Source organism: Danio aesculapii, chromosome 4 (assembly GCF_903798145.1).
Source record: "Danio aesculapii chromosome 4, fDanAes4.1, whole genome shotgun sequence".
Classification (NCBI taxonomy): Eukaryota; Metazoa; Chordata; class Actinopteri; order Cypriniformes; family Danionidae; genus Danio; species Danio aesculapii.
The window spans coordinates 38259600-38276152 of NC_079438.1; the positions used below are offsets into that span (position 1 = coordinate 38259600).

Below are 16553 nucleotides of genomic sequence, written 5' to 3' on the forward strand. Positions count from 1 at the left end.
TTTTATAATATATGCAAATAAATCACCATTTACTCAAATTTATTACTGAAAATTGCTCATTCATAAAATGTAAAATATATAATGTATAATGAAAAACATAGACAATACATTTTGGCCAAATATCATTTTATTACATATTACACTGATAACAAAATGGTACAATATGTTAAACAAATCTATATAAAATTTACAGCAATGCTAATCTCTGATAAAAATTCCTTTATCCATGTCATGGAAAAAACTGACCTGTCAACTTTCCTTTGTAGGAATAGTCACATTTTATACAATATTTGACAGAATTTGTGTATTGCAAACTTATTATTCGTTTCTTTGTAAGTGATTTTAATTTGTGGAATATTTGTATAAATCTAGTTCAGCGATTCTAGATTTTCCAGGCTAGCCACGACTCACTTATCCTCCAAGACAATGCAGAAGTCCTCATGGTTGGTCATCCCTCTGACAGACAGCAATTCTCTGTGCATTCCCACACTGTAAAATAAGCATTACGTTTATTATATTGAAATTATGCAGTTGTACATTTCAAATGTTTAAGGTTTACTAAAACACATTAAGGAAATATATTAATGAAATAAATCATTTCTTTTTATATCTGTGAACAGTAATTCTTCATAATGTTTGAGTATTTTGACTTATAATGGACAGAGTGTTTAAATGTATACTAGTGTACAGACATTTATAAAAACATACCATGTTTATACAAGGAATAGTGCATTCAACAGTGTAATGCTTGAGCTATATATTTTTTTGTAAGCATGCAAAAATATAAAATGCAGTTTTCGAAAGATCATAAATATCTGAAACAGTTTGAGACACTTACAGTACATTGCACTCCTGGATGAGCTCTTCATCTTATTCATACAGATAAACCAGCAACAGAGGACGACATCTCTCGTTTCATCCCTGATTTAATGTGAGGTCTGATGCAAAAAAGTGTAGAAATTAGTAATAATAATAATAATAATAATAATAATAATAATAATAATAATAATACACAAATAACATTATTAAAAATACCTGATGTATGGCACCCATTCTCTTTAGCAAAATCTGCCTCAATAAACTGCTCCTCTTTAGTGGGAAAACTCTGCGAAAGTTTTCTTCATTAAACTGAAAAATGAAGCAAACAAATATTAGTATTTATGTACAGTATTATATATAAACAGTTCATTACATTACATCAGCAATGCTGTAAAAGGAACCTTATGAAATGGAAAAGCACTAGCTGTACATAAACCCCATTGAATAGCTAGCTAACTTAGCTTAGCTTAGCTTAGATTTACCACTTAACAAGCTCACTGTTGTTCGTCTGCTTAACTGTTGCCTGATCATTGCTGTTAAATATTACGATGCAAAAAATTTGTTCAACTTCATTATATAATTCAGAATGAACATTGAAGCAAATCAATTTCAAATAGGAATGGGTGGTTAAAAATACCCGTGTATCCCTATATACATCATATGGCAAAACTAAGCTCCTGAACAAGCTTGAACAGCATGTGTCTTTCCTGAAAGAGCTTATTTAAGACAATAAAATGATAAATTAATTTAGTTAATGCTTACCTCTTAACATGCTCGCTGTTGATCTGCTCCTTCAAAATGTCGTCTGATCACTGCCGTTGTTGAGATTCAAATGCAAACATCTCAATCAAATCCACATAATTGAGTGAATTTTCTTAAAATAAACGTGAAGCCATCTTTCCTCAATTTTATTAGCTTAACTGGTTTCTCAAATTAAGCTTAGTAATTGCACTAGTTTGCTTAAAAAAATAAGTAAAATTAAAATCTTAGTTATATTAGCGAAATCTTCTTAATATTTTATAATAAATCCAGAATATCAATTTTTTAAAGAAAATATGCTCATTATTTTTAATGACCTCATTAATTTTTTTAATGAAAATTACAAGCCTCAGGATTCATTTTTTACAGTGCACTACCAAGCTTACATTGTTGTCTGATTAAGTGATTTTATCTATTTAAAAATATGAATACTCTAAAATGCAATCCATGATACTATGAAGCAACGAATGATACCATTCCCTTCAATTTGAAAAAAGAAATATACAATTTCACGTCTAAAACAATGCTGGGATTTCCTCTTTAGGCATCCAGGTGCTCTGAGAATACAATGTAATGAATGCTTTAGGCAAAAGTATGGATTAAAAACAAGTTTTCAAAATGCATGCTACTTGGGCACTGACTCTAAGATTTAATTTTAATGTCTCCCTTGCAAAGTTCAACAAGAGAAAGCATTGCTGAATGACAGGCTTCCACCTACCTGCATTTTCCGAATGTACTGCAGTAAAACAAGAACTAAAAGTCTGCCTCTAACTACTTGAGAGAAGCCAAAGTCAACAGTAGGAAAGCAACCACCAGGTTCAGTTCCATCTGAACTTGATAGGTCATGGCTAGTGTGCTGTTCATACACTCAACCGCATTTCTCCACATCAGAGCCTATACTCTTAGCGAGCTGGTTAAGCGGGGACAAAGATCATAAAACATGAAGAGGACGTTGATGGGACTGACAGCAATATTGTTGCTGATGCCGCAGGGCGATGATGTTAATGATAGAGTTTATTCCCCCAGGCTTGTTTTGTGAGGCACAGTTGACAACTGCGGCCAGTACCTTCTGAAGTACCATAATTCCAACAACAAACAATGTGTCTTAAGATTGGGTAGGGGCAATGCTCTGACAAGAGTTCTGACAAGAGCTAAATTTACAGCCTCGATCTCTATTTCTGAATGTGGGCTCAGCAGACTTGCTCCATTCTAGGTGGCCTCCAAAGCCACAGTGGAGTATCTTGTGGCAGTGAAAAGGGCATTCCAACAGGACTTGGGGAAAGGGTGGGCTGAGGGAGAAACCTCAAGATCTTTGGGTTGGGGGAGAATTATGGAAGACCCAAAAGCCACAACCCAAGAGAGGAAATAAGAACTCAGAATCTCAAGACTCAAACCTCCTGGCCAAGGATCATAGCGTGTGATTAAGTCAACTTGCTGATTTCCATGAAAGAGCTTGGAAGAAAATTTGCCACTGTGCTTGCAGAGATGCTTTTCCTCCTCACGGATAAAAGCAGGGGTTCAGCATAAAAAAAATAAACCAAATCATATTTTGGGAAATTTCCAGCTTACTTGCTCCCATGTTCTTCCATGTATTTGTGAGAGGTCTGAGGCGTATTGCTGATAACAAATCCCAATGGTTAAAAAAAGCATTACCAAGCAGAACCAAAGCAATGGTTCCTGATTATACGGAACATCCCTGCGCGGAACCTGACGTCAGAGAGTGGCCTGTGCTCACTCTGAAAACAAGCAGGGAGAAATGGGTAGAAAGAGAAACTACAAAACAGAACAAGAGATGGGTTGACCCTCTTGCATCCCCTCTGGACCCTCCCATGTCAAAACAAATCCCTTGAGTGTTGATAGTCACGCACCTGGTCCCAACCGCAGGCACATGCTTATCTCGCCTCTGCATATAGGATGGCATGGAAAAGAAAACACACACACACACACACACACACACACACACATACACAGGGTGCTAGAGTCATGGATTCCTACTCCCCAGTCAACCTTTGACACCCTCCATAGGCTCTCACTCTCTGCCTGATGGGCTACAGGCTCCAAAGATAAGGTTGATGTGGTGCTATGACAGTATTCATTCTTCACCATTAGCATCAGAAGAGTACTTCAAGATTCTCGTACCATGCTAATCCTTGCAAAGACTCCTAGTCTGGAGTGAATCACAGAGTATCTAGACCTGACAATGTTAGAGGTGATGGAAGAACATCTATTGAATATATTAGTCATTTGTTTCTTCTTTACCATTTAAGTGCTGAGCCCTTAAGGCCACCATGATAGAGACAAGTAGTAAAACAGATTGAAACAATTAATTTTAGTGGAAGCAATTGTGCTCCATTTCAGATTCAAAGGGGTCGGAACAAATGGAATGCGAACTTTCCCTTTTCCCTTTTCAAATGGCCAAACTTATAAACACACATTTAGCAAAAACGTCAAAGAAATTCCAGCTGCCCGAAGAACATGTTTGGAGCGGGTGGTTTGGCCACATTTCAAAAAGGAGTGGAAACAACACAACATTGAATTAAAGCTGCATCCTGCTTCCCAGAAGGAAATCTACTTTCAACCAAAAAGAGTGGTGCCACCTTCCTGCTTAGTGGTCAACTTTTTATCTAGAACAGTCAAACTATAAAACCTGCTAAGAAATCAGACCTAATGGCATATAGAATAGTCTATGATAAATAAAATGGAAGCTAAATAAATAAAAAACAAATGTGCCAGGTTCTTACAAAGGTCATCACATATCACACCAAACTACTTTGGCAAAATCATACCAAGAATGCAATACTTTTAACAAGTTTCCTCTTCCCGTATACATCTTATTTCAAGATCAAGGAAGTTGTATCAACTTGATTGTTCTTCCCACATCAATCCACGTCTTGCTCCATATCTCCGATTCATGATTTGATCTCTTCTGAAACATTTTACAGCTGGTTTTGATAAAACTCAAGCAGAGAATTGATGCCCTCTTACCAACCAGAACAATAAGCAAGCAGCAGGGATCTTCAGTAACTACAAATGTGCCTATTGTGGCCTAAAAATAACATGAAAAGGAGGTCAGCCATCAATCTGAACCAGAGGAAGAGGCCACCACAACACTGGGCTCAGTCCCAATAACGATCCCGACAGAATAATACTAACATGGACAAGCACAATAGTAGATCAGTGAACACTCAACTGCCCAGGAGTCAGCAGTTATTGTATGAAGCCAAGTTCAGGATAACAAACACTGACAAACTGTTAAAGGTCCGCCCCTTCACAAGACTGATTGAAGGATTATATGGTCCGTTTTATAGACAAAAATCATAAAATTAATAACGAGACTCTTTAATTTCCATAATCATATAACCAATACTCACACAGGAGCTTCAGCTCCAGCTAACACTGATAGAGTATTTAGAGATACTACACGGGCTCCTGTGACATTTCTCTGAGGTGGGATATGAAACTATAACAGGTTACTTCCACACACACAGCTAGATCATCAATGAGTAGTCTTTTCACATCAACACTAACACCAGCTTGCATTCCAAGGTGGCTTATCCTGGCACCAGTTGCGTATAACAAACAGCATGGAGTCATAACCATCCAATGCCTTACAGGGTAAAAGCATTCACCAAAGCCAAGGATGGGTGGCTGACCAACAGCAGCTAAACTTAACCTCATATAGTTATAAAAAATGTGCTATCCACCAGTCAAAATAACTTGTATTTACTTGAAGTATATATTCTATTCAATCAATCAATCAATCAATCAATCAATCAATCAATCAATCAATCAATCAATCAATCAATCAATCAATCAATCAATCAATCAATCATTTAAACGAATAAATAAATGCATAAATAAATACATATATTATTTATTAAATTATAATTGCATAACTATAATAATAACTATATAAATATTTATTATAACTGCAAATGTAAAGTATCTACCAAAGGATTTTTGTTATGAATTTCACTATCACAGTTTAAAACGTATTAAAATGTATTTATTTATTCATTGGTTTGTTAGTTATTAAATAGTTTGCTTTCTTAATCAAAAATTTACCTCATTTTGAATATTTTAATTATTACTTATTACAGTTATTATAACAATAATAAATTTAATTGATTCCTTTATTACTGTATACAAAAAACAGTTGTGCATACCACAGACAATTATCTAACTAAACCAATAAATGGTTATTATTGGTTATTATTATGGTTAATATTATTAAATCGAGCACAGTGATAGTTCAGACGTGCCACAGCTGATGCAATCAGATGACTATCTCTTCCAACCACTGTCATTCTACTATTAGACCAGGTACATGTATGAATGGCATACAGTACAGCTCAGGGAAGTACACTCTTAATAACTGATCGCAACTCTCCCTCCCTTTTTAAAAGTTCAAATATACTTGTGCACCTTCAGACAGCCTAGCGTATGTTCTGGGGGTTAAAGCAGAACTGGTGAGCTAATAACCATGAAGCGAGAACCACCATTAGGAACAATACGTTAAAAAATAAATTTGTCAATAAATGCATCCTAACTTGCCAAAGTCCTGTCTGAATTAAATATCCCCACCAACATTTGTACTACACTTACTGTCTACAAACATAAATAAAATAAAATAAAATAAAATAAAATAAAATAAAATAAAATAAAATAAAATAAAATAAAATAAAATAAAATAAAATAAGTGAGCCATGACACAACATTTCAATAATTTCATTTTTCATGTCTCCACTGTTTACAGCACATTCTCTCTTTATGTAAACAGGCCTGTTGCATCTGCTCTTATTTTAAACATTCTTTTCCACTAGAGCGGTCCAGCTTGTGGATACCAGCATGTGCGCCTTGTAAACAGCAATAAGTCCCACAGTTTCTCCATGCGATAAACATGCAGCAAAGTCACCTGTGGCAACATCTCCTGCTCATTATAGATTGCTTATAACACTGAATCTGTGCTCATAGAAAAGAGAGAGACAGAGGGATTCTGATTAAAGACTTGGGATACGAGGCTGCGCTCCTGTGGTTCTCCACTATCAGTTCCCTGCGCCGGCCTCCGCTCAGCAGCTCCAGATGTGGAGACACTGGGTCATTACTGGAGGCCTCCCATGTGCTGTGTGCTAACCGTCTTCCAGCTCATTACTCCAAACACTCACTGCTCTCTGCTCATCTGGAAGCACAGTCTTGATGAGTTTGCGGTTTCTGAGCCCAGTCTGAGCACTGACCGCTTCAGGCCTAGAACACAGGCTGGTCTGAGCTTCAGACTGCACGCCCAGATGTTTAGGAAGAGTGTGATGCAAGTTGTTTGTTTAAGCAGGGTACATATGTTTGATGCTGTTGTTCTTGCCAAGATTTTTTAGAATAACTTACCACACCATTAACTATAAAGTACATGATAGATGAATGCACAGAATGGTTCATGATTGCCAGCAAACCAACCCTAACCAGCATATCTTTGGCAACAAATCTTTGAAGAATATTAAGTAATATGTATCATATGTATTTAGTCTCTGGTTTCAGATTATGAGGTCCCTAGATACCACAGAAAAAAGAATGCTGAACATTTTTGATTAGACAAAGGGTATATATACAATAGTCAACATTTGAAGTGGATCAAAACCTTTCAGCAAAGTTGTTCTAAAAGTATTGAACAACACCCATACTACTCAACATTCTACTCTATTTTTTTTATCCACTTCATAATATACAGTAGGTACACTCACCGGTCACTTTATTAGGTACACCCTATTAGTACCAGGTTGGATCCTTCAGAACTGCCTTAATCCTTTGTGTCATAGATTCAACAAGTTACTGGAAGTATCCCTCAGAGATGTCCAATCTTGACATGCACATCCATGATGCGAATCCCCCATTCCACCACATCCCAAAAGTGCTCTATTGGATTGAGATTTGGTGACTATGGAGGCCATTTCAGTACAGTAAACTCATTGTCATGTTCAAGAAACCAGTCTGAGATGATTCGCGCTTTATGATGTTATCCTGCTGGAAGCAGCTATCACAAGATGGGTCTACTGTGGTCATAAAGGGATGGACATGATCAGCAGCAATACTCAGGTAGGCTGTGGCTCTGACACAATGCTCAATTGGTACTAATGGGCCAAAAGTGTGCTAAGATAATATTCCCCAACACCATTATACCATTACCACCAGCCTGAACCGTTAATACAAGGCAGGATGTATCCATGCTTTCATGTTGTTGACACCAAATTCTGATCCTACCATCTGAATCGAGAAATCAAGACTTATCAGACCAGGCAACAACTTTCCAATCTTCTATTGTCCAATTTGGTGAGCCTGTGTGAATTGTAGCTTCAGTTTCCTGTTCTTAGCTGACAGGAGTGGCACCCAGTGTGGTTTTCTGCTGCTGTTGCCCATCTGCCTTAAGGTTATCTGTGTTGTGCCTTCAGGGATGCTAACGAGCAGTTAAACAGGTGCACCTAATATAATAGCTGGTGAGAGTTTATAATTTTACACATTTTACACTCTGGTCATCCAGATCCAGATATGTATAAAACACATTTGTGTGTGTAAAATACATTAGTAAAATTATATAAATTGTCTAAAAACTTTAGTAAAATATATTTAGCTTTGCTCCATTTCTCATCTACTTTTGAAAAGTGTATTAATAAATATTATCTTTTTGTTTTTTTAAACTATTTGTGTTCTACAGTATATATATATATATATATATATATATATATATATATATATATATATATATATATATATATATATATATATATATATATATATATATATACAATCTACATTATAAATAAATTCCATAAATTAATAAAGAATTTATACTGGTAACCCTCTTGCTTTGCCACAAACTACCACTTTCTGCTACCAATACCTGTGCTGCAACTGCTGTTAAGTAAAGAATCATACCGACCAGTTAAAAATGCCTTAATCTGTCAGGGTTCTGCCACTCTGGTCTTGTAAATTCTTGTTTTGGTGGCAGAGTCCGGACACTAGCTCTGTTTTGTCTTGTCCTGTAGTGCTCGGCTCGAGTTTTCTTGGGTCGAGCACTTGTTTTGTCATTGTCTGGGTGCGCGTCATCAAAGGTGACATAATCAGCTCCAATACCAATGTTGGACATCAGTTAAGGACACTTCGGACAAATGAATTCATCTTATCAGCCAGTACTGAATACATATATAGCTGCCTTTAAAAAGAAGACAACGAAAAAACAGACAAAGCTGTTGAATACAGAGTTTATCTCTTGTGACACAAACATATCAAACAGCTTCCTGTTTCTCTTTAACAAGTTTAAACAGCTGCTGACCTGCTGATCAGGAACATCATATAGCTGTAACCCAAACAATTAACAATTGCGTACGACACAAGCGTACAAACCTATATAAATACCGGTGAGCTTCTACATTGAGATGAAAGAGCAGATATTCATCTCCAAGATAAATTCTCCCTCTTCACTCAGTCTCATTAACAGATAGGTGTTGTTAAACAGGGGTTAGAGTCAGCGCTTTGGCCCATGTATGTGAGCATGCTGAAAGCTTAATGGGGTTTTACCCACAGCGCTTGTGCAGATCAGAGGCTTGTGTGTGTTTGAGCAGAGTGCACGACTCTTTCATCTGCAGCAGTGTGTTTATGATGGGCCTCTGCTCTGTGTAATCAGCAGTCTCTGAGAGACTCAATCTGCGCCTTCCTCTAAAAACTTAAAATACCCAAGTGGCCGCGATGCAAGAAGAAAGACCCCTCTAATGCATTCTGACTCATTAGCTACGAGATACTGTATTTACATCATATGCATTATCCTCTATTACTAATCAACCACGCATAGAGATCACTGCTTTGAAGACATTTTCTGCTCTAAAGCTATTCAAATGTCAGATTCACTAGATTAGGGGCTTTTTTTCTTTTGAACTTCTTTGAAAGACGTTTTAGTGCAGAGATAGGAGGTGAACTTAGCTTTGTGATTGATGTTAGAGAGATAGTTAGACTAGAAGCATTGGCTACATAATATTACTGAGCAAAATTCAGCAGTAGATGACTGCTCACTTTCGTAGTGTGGATTTGAATTGTATCAACCTTTCTAATAGAAGAGGTTAAAAGAAAAAGACAAGTAGGGTGGGTGAATAATCAAAGGTGATTTTCATGCAGTCTTTGTTAGTAAAGCCTGTACTAGGAAACCACCAGCTTTCCACCTGGGGATACTCATCCCGAGCCTCTAGAGATTATGCAGCGCTATTAAGGTCTCCATAATCCTGGACCAGGCCATATCCTGAGCAGATGTTGTGGACAGACACAGTTTCAGTTTACTAGAATTTCTATGTTAAGCTGCTTTGACACAATCAACATTGTAATAAAGCTGTAGAAATAAACATGAACTGAATTGTAATTTCAGATGGAGCAGTATTTACTACACAGAGTCATAGTAAACTGACGAGCTGTGTACAGAATTTATGTTGAATTAATTGGACAATAATGAAATCTGTACAATAGTTCAGTGAAATTGTCAGCTGTTTGTGCAGCTTCTCAATGAACTATGGTGCAGCATAATAATACATTTTTACTCCAAACTTACTTCCAAACTTTAGTCAGGTGATTGAAATGTATCTTTATACTAGATGATTCCATGGTCATTTGATTATTAGTCACATTGAATCAATAAAATTTCCTACAGATCCATGCTTCCCTGACAAGATATGCATGAAAATCGCAACTTTGCGGTCCCAAACCATCACAATATAGGATGATGGTTCATGCGCCCCCACGATGAGTACAGTCACTGTTGGGCTACACTAATGCTGAGTTCAGACTGCATGATTTTCAAAGTAGTCGCATCACAGATGTTTTCACACTGCATGACTATCTGGGCTAGCGTTTTGTCGTTGTATTTACACTACAAGATGGATCAGCGACACGGGGTTTCACATTGAGTGACTTTACAATAGGAAGAATCGCCGACAACTCTGTTCAAACTATGTCTCACAACCAAAAACATGTAGTATATCGTTTGTTATTAACTACACAAGGAGAAATTTCTCCTTAAGAATTTCTTCTTAAGAAGCCTTTAATGGGGTAGAAATGAGATCCATATTTGCTCACCTGGCTTTTGAAGGGAATTAGCAATTTGTCCTCAACTTATTTCTTTTTTTGACCCAGTTGTGATATTGCTGAGATGACACGTCAAACAGACACGAGTGCTCCTGCCAAATATCCACTCGTTTTCCTGGGTCCGAATAAACTGAAAATGAGCGCTTTTAACTTCTCCCCCAACCTCTCGCTGGCCTGCTGGTGCCCATGCTAGTGGATGCGGCTCTCTCATTGGCTGTAGGAGATCGCGGATGTTATTTTCAGTCAAAACTCATTTCACACAGCATGATTTGAATCGCAGACAGCTCCAGATATTTGCCATGCCAAATAACACACAGGCATCGGCGACTCATGGGCGATTCTCTCAGATCACGTCATTGATAATTCAAACTGTGTGATTGTCACTCGCGTGCACGAGCACTGATTTGCCTGTGATTTCAGGCATTTGTCGGCGATTTCTGAAAACCTGTCGCTGAGTCAAAATCGGGGCTATAATCATGCAGTCTGAACTCGGCATTAGTTTCAGCCTCCGAGTTCTTCTGATTAAGAAATTGGTCTAAATTTGTCTTAAGAAGAGATGTGTGTGAAGAGATCAAGAAGACCTAAGTCACACACGTCCGTCAGCCACGTTTACATAAAAAACAATGTAAATATAACATTCTGTCTCATCTCGTGTACACATGAGTTCTTTCTCTATATACACGCACAAGCCTGATCAGTTGTCTGCTGCACCAGCTGTTATAGATGGACATAGAAAGATTAAAAGAGATCATTAAAAAAAGATTTCAGTTTTAAGCTTACTGAATCGTATACACAATTAGTGTTTTTCTGATGTTTTAGGAGAGGACTGAGTTCAATCTTTAAAAGTTCAATACGCAGTCTCCTAATTATACATTTTTATTTTTCATTATTCTATTGTATTTTGTATTTATTTCTTTTTTTGTTTGTTAAAAAAGCTTTTCAGTTCTGTAGCTGATTATAACACAACAAGTCTGCCTGTTCAAAATAAATAGAAAAAACAAGCACTGGGGATTTATTATTGTTTTACCGAACCAAACCCATATTGAGCCATGACCCCATGTACCATGTACCAAACCTTGACTTCTATTTACTGCTACACACGTATTTAATACAATTAGCGATTTCATTTTGAATAATCACCCAGCCCTTGTACACACGAGAATTCTGGAAATACTACCCTTAAAGCATAAAAACACAGGTCAATGAAAAGGATACAGAGCAAAGTATAAATGACTTGTTTAGCAAAACTTAGCAGAACACATCCTACAACGATCCCGCTAAGCCATGTCAGGGCTTTTGTAGTAGTTTGAGTTGTTATTCCAAGATAACAACCACTGAAACTTATAACACAGACTTAACTTGGTACTTTGAATCATCTTGACCATTAATAAATATATATTAGATATATATTCAGTGGAGAAATGGTCGTGCCCATCTGAGCCTGGTTTCTCTAGGTTTTTTTCTTCACCTTCGCCAATTGGTGAAGTTTTTTCCTTGCCGCTGTCGCCACTAGCTTGCATGGTTCGGGATCTGTGGATCTGTGCATCGATGGATTTGCTCTTCAGTGTTTGAACTCTCAGTAGTGATTATTAAACCACACTTAACTGAGCTAAACTGAACTGAACTGAAACTTTGAAAAATGAACTAACCTGTTTCAATTTACTATGATCTTCTATGTGAAGCTGCTTTGACACAATCTACATTGTAAAAGCGCTATACAAATAAAGGTGAACTGATTTGAATTGAATATCCACATACATATTTATATGCTTGTCAGTCATGCAGCTGTTTTGACTGTTGGAGTAATATTGACACATTTTAATTTCTGTCAGCTTTGCCCTTAATTAAATAACTGATAAACTAGTGCTGCAGTCTGAAGAATGTTTTGTATCTAATTTTATAAGTTTTGTGGCAAGTAACCATGTAATAAGTGGGATGAAGTACATCTTGAAGCTTGTACAAAAGCCTTTTGCTTCACATCGGTCTGCAATAAACCTGTCCAGCTTTATTTTGAGATTAAAACCGTCTGGATATACTTTTCCCTTAAATATTCATAAAAATAAAACAATGTTGAGAGTACAAATAAGTTCCAATCATCTGGTGTTATTGAGATATTATGAATAAACAAGGCATAAAACTGAGCTTGTGTATCCTATTCAGCAGCAGTTAAATACATTTAAGATGGAGTCAAGTGCTAAGGTAAAGTGAAGTTTCTAGGTATAGTAGTCAAACCTTTAAAAAGCACAAAGTAAAAAAAAAAGTTGTGATACAAAATAGGCACTTAATATCACAGGAGTATGTAAATATGATAATCAATATCCAGGTTCACAGTCTATTAATCTAGCAGCCAATAACATCTGGCTTCTGCTTGCCAAATACTCTGAATCTAATAGTTTAAGCAGAGAATTTCAGTGCCTGTTTGCTTAACTCTTGGAACCGTGTGGCCTCCAGGACATGATTACATGAGATGCTGTGTTTTCTAACACTGGATGTATTGTGTTTGGCCAGGAAGCAGGTCCGGCCTCTGGAAGAGCGTCCAGCGCTATGTTAGGTTTGGCACGACAATCTCACCTCCGTCAACATATTTAGATTGTCTTGAGCTCCCACTCTCATTCTCCCCTTACACATGTTCTTGTACACTTGAACAAACTCTTTTGCCTGGGTTAGTACCCGATTAACTGGGTGTAAACTATTGTGACAAGCTTATCAAACCCTGACTTGCCTCCAAAAGGTAAGAGCAACACATTGTTTTGGATTAAGGGGTCCGCCGGTAATAAATCCCAATCTGCTTAGACGTGTCAAGCAGATAAAGCCATTCGTAGCAATATTACTGATAGCACCCTGTTAAAAGAGCACGGCCACCATGCTGTTATTGTTGCAGGGGCCCCATAATATTCACCACTGGCCAAGCTGTGGCCTGAGAGACTCGAAGTTAAACTTCAGGGACCATGTGGCTAAGTAGCGGTGCTGAGAGGTGAAAGCACTCACTTCATTTCTCTTCATTATGGCCTGCTGACGAAAACCAAATGGGAAGCTGGAGCCGGCAGGAAGCCAGAGCGTGTGGTGCCCAATTAAGGGCCTGAGTGGGGAATAGGGCACGGCATTGCCAGAGCATAAACAGCGGTGCTAATCTGTGCCATGTCTGCCTTATGAATGACCCAGCACTTCATCATTCATGGGTGGGCACTGGCGCGTGGGGAGAGGCCTATAAAAGGCCTGAGAGAGAGAGAGTGAGGGCTGTCTTATCCTGGGTGTATGAGTGCAGCACTGAGAAAAACAGAAGAGGGGGACCTGTTTAGTGGATACCAAGACTGTGCTGGGAAACTTACGATGGAAGTGAATAGTGCACATTTTGGACAGATTTAAATTCCATAACTGTTTACACTGGTTGTTCTTAGCCAAAATTCAATCAGAAGTGAGCATCCTTATATTCAACTCATTCCGAGAGCCATGGCCCTTTAAGTGAGAGGTTGTTGGTGGCTTGCAAGTTGGAAACCATGCTGTCAAAGAGAGCAATGAAAGACAATATAATTTTCTTATTATCTTTGCCCGGAATGTTAAAATGACAACATTAGGCAACAACAGGAATATCTGATTATCACAGTAATCGTTATTGTTGCAAATAAAGATACATTTGATAATCAAGTCTTAACATTTGCTTTACAACAGTGCCGGTGGCCTCATGGAATTTCATTCTTACCCATGAAACAGATTTAAACCCTTGACTGTAAAAGATATGGACGTAGTATCTGTGACGTCACCAATAGGTTTCTGAAAAGCGCAAATGAAGCAACAAGTAGGCATGGCCAACCATCGTCATTTTGTTCACACGCCATCGCACCCATGGAAAAAGTAAAGTAAATGTAAAGTAATGATACTGACAAAGGGAAGCAACTAAACAATCAAATAAATAAATAAAAAGGTTTATTACCAAAATATTTTGGTGATGGAATGGACTTCTCTTTCACAACAATTTGCAGCCAACTTAATGGTAAAAGACAAGTATTTATTAAAAATACTTCTAGCATCCAGTAAGAAAACTGTAACTCGAAAGTGGGTACAACTCGAACCCCCTACAAAATCTGAATAGTTGAATATTGTATCAAACTATATAGAGATGAAGACTTTTTCTTTAAAACTACAAATGGACAAACACCTGCAATGTTGGGGAAATAAATTGTACTTATGCCTATACACATTGTAAACTGATCTTTATGTATTTGTTATTGTGACCTGGGGCATCACAGTGGCGCAGTGGATAGCACAATCGCCTCACAGCAGGAAGGTCACTGGTTAGAGCCCCGGCTGGGTCAGTTGGCATTTCTGTGTGGAGTTTGCATGTTCTCCCCGTGTTAGCGAGGGTTTTCTCTGGGTGCTCTGGTTTCCCCCACAGTCCAAAGACACACTATAGGTGAATTGAATAACAAAATAGTCTGTAGTGTATGTGTGTGAATGAGTGATGGATAAGTTGGCGAAAATGAATGAATGAATTATATGACCTGTAAGGAAATGTGACCAGTCAACTTTTCATTTAAGTTCCGATGTGTTATTGTATTTTTTTATAATTTTTTTTATTATTTGTATATGTATATATATATATATATATATATGTATATATATGTATATGTATATATATATATATATATATATATATATATATATATATATATATATATATGTATATATATATATATATATATATATATATATATATATATATATAAAAGATTTATTATATTTACAAAATAATACAAAATATTTTGGATAACAACATTGGATATTTTGCATGGAGAATGTTTTTCTATACTAAAATCATGAAATGACGCTTATTCACAGCTTGTGACTATAGGTTTTAAACAGTGTGTATATTATTGTTCATGAATTGACCTGACTTGTTTGTTTGTTTGTTTGTTTGTTTGTTTGTTTGATTGATTGATTGATTGATTGATTGATTGATTGATTGATTGATTGATTGTTTGTTTGTTTGTTTAATTGATCAACAGTTATTTTGTTCAGCTGAATGAGCTTGAATTTAATATTTCTATTAAAATGTTACAGAGATTGTGTGTCATGATGTGTGATTGAATGTGATTGGATTGCCAGTAAATACAAAGCTTTCATAAGAACATGCAAATGGGTTTACATCACATTCGTCATTCTGATGGAGTTTTTTGAAACAATGGCTAACATTTTCTTATTATGCGGCGCTTTCCCACTGTTTGTTTACATGAATGCGGTACATAACGCAACGCGAGGTGATTGATACTAGAAAGCTTGGCTGGAGGAGAACAATCAGTTTTGTCTGTGTCTTCAAAAGAGCCGATGCATGCATTATCTCAACATCACAGAATACTCTGACCGGCATGCAATTTGTAAAGTGCTTTCAACCAATGAGGAAAATGAGTCTGTCTGCAGGTCTAGACGCATAGTGATTGATAGAGTCGGATAATTTCGCAAACACTCTATGGCGTTTCCCCAGATTCAGGGTTTTCTCTTCCTACATCGTATCGTCAACCTCCTGACGTTTTAAGACAAACCAGAATGTTACTTGGCCTCAACAAAAGCCCGGTAAGCAATTAGTCCCACTTTCAGGCTTTTCTTACTTATCTGGAAGGAATGTGGTAGAACTAGCTTCACATGTTTGGCTTTACTGATACGGTGGCTCCAGCAATACTCTCCACTCAGAAACGTGGGTCAAATAAGTTGTGCCACTTGCTATTATACCTCTTTATTTGAAGACAAAGACATCATGCTTTGTTCTTGAAAACCAAAGTAAGCAAGATGTTTAATTATTCTTAGCGAAAGCCTGAGAAACGGCCTTCAAAGACTCAGTTGTAGCACTGAAAAGGCGTCATTGGTCTCGC

General features: G+C 37.1%; 1 long non-coding RNA gene across 1 annotated transcript; it reads right to left on the reverse strand.

Moving 5' to 3' along the window:
• Nucleotides 1-404: 404 nt before the first annotated feature.
• On the reverse strand, nucleotides 405-1175 carry LOC130222628 (uncharacterized). The gene is made up of 3 exons (XR_008836527.1): nucleotides 1036-1175; nucleotides 844-938; nucleotides 405-489 (listed from the first exon to the last, which is right to left on the reverse strand). It is a non-coding gene; the product is annotated as an uncharacterized LOC130222628 (long non-coding RNA).
• Between the last annotated feature and the right edge of the window lie 15378 nt (nucleotides 1176-16553).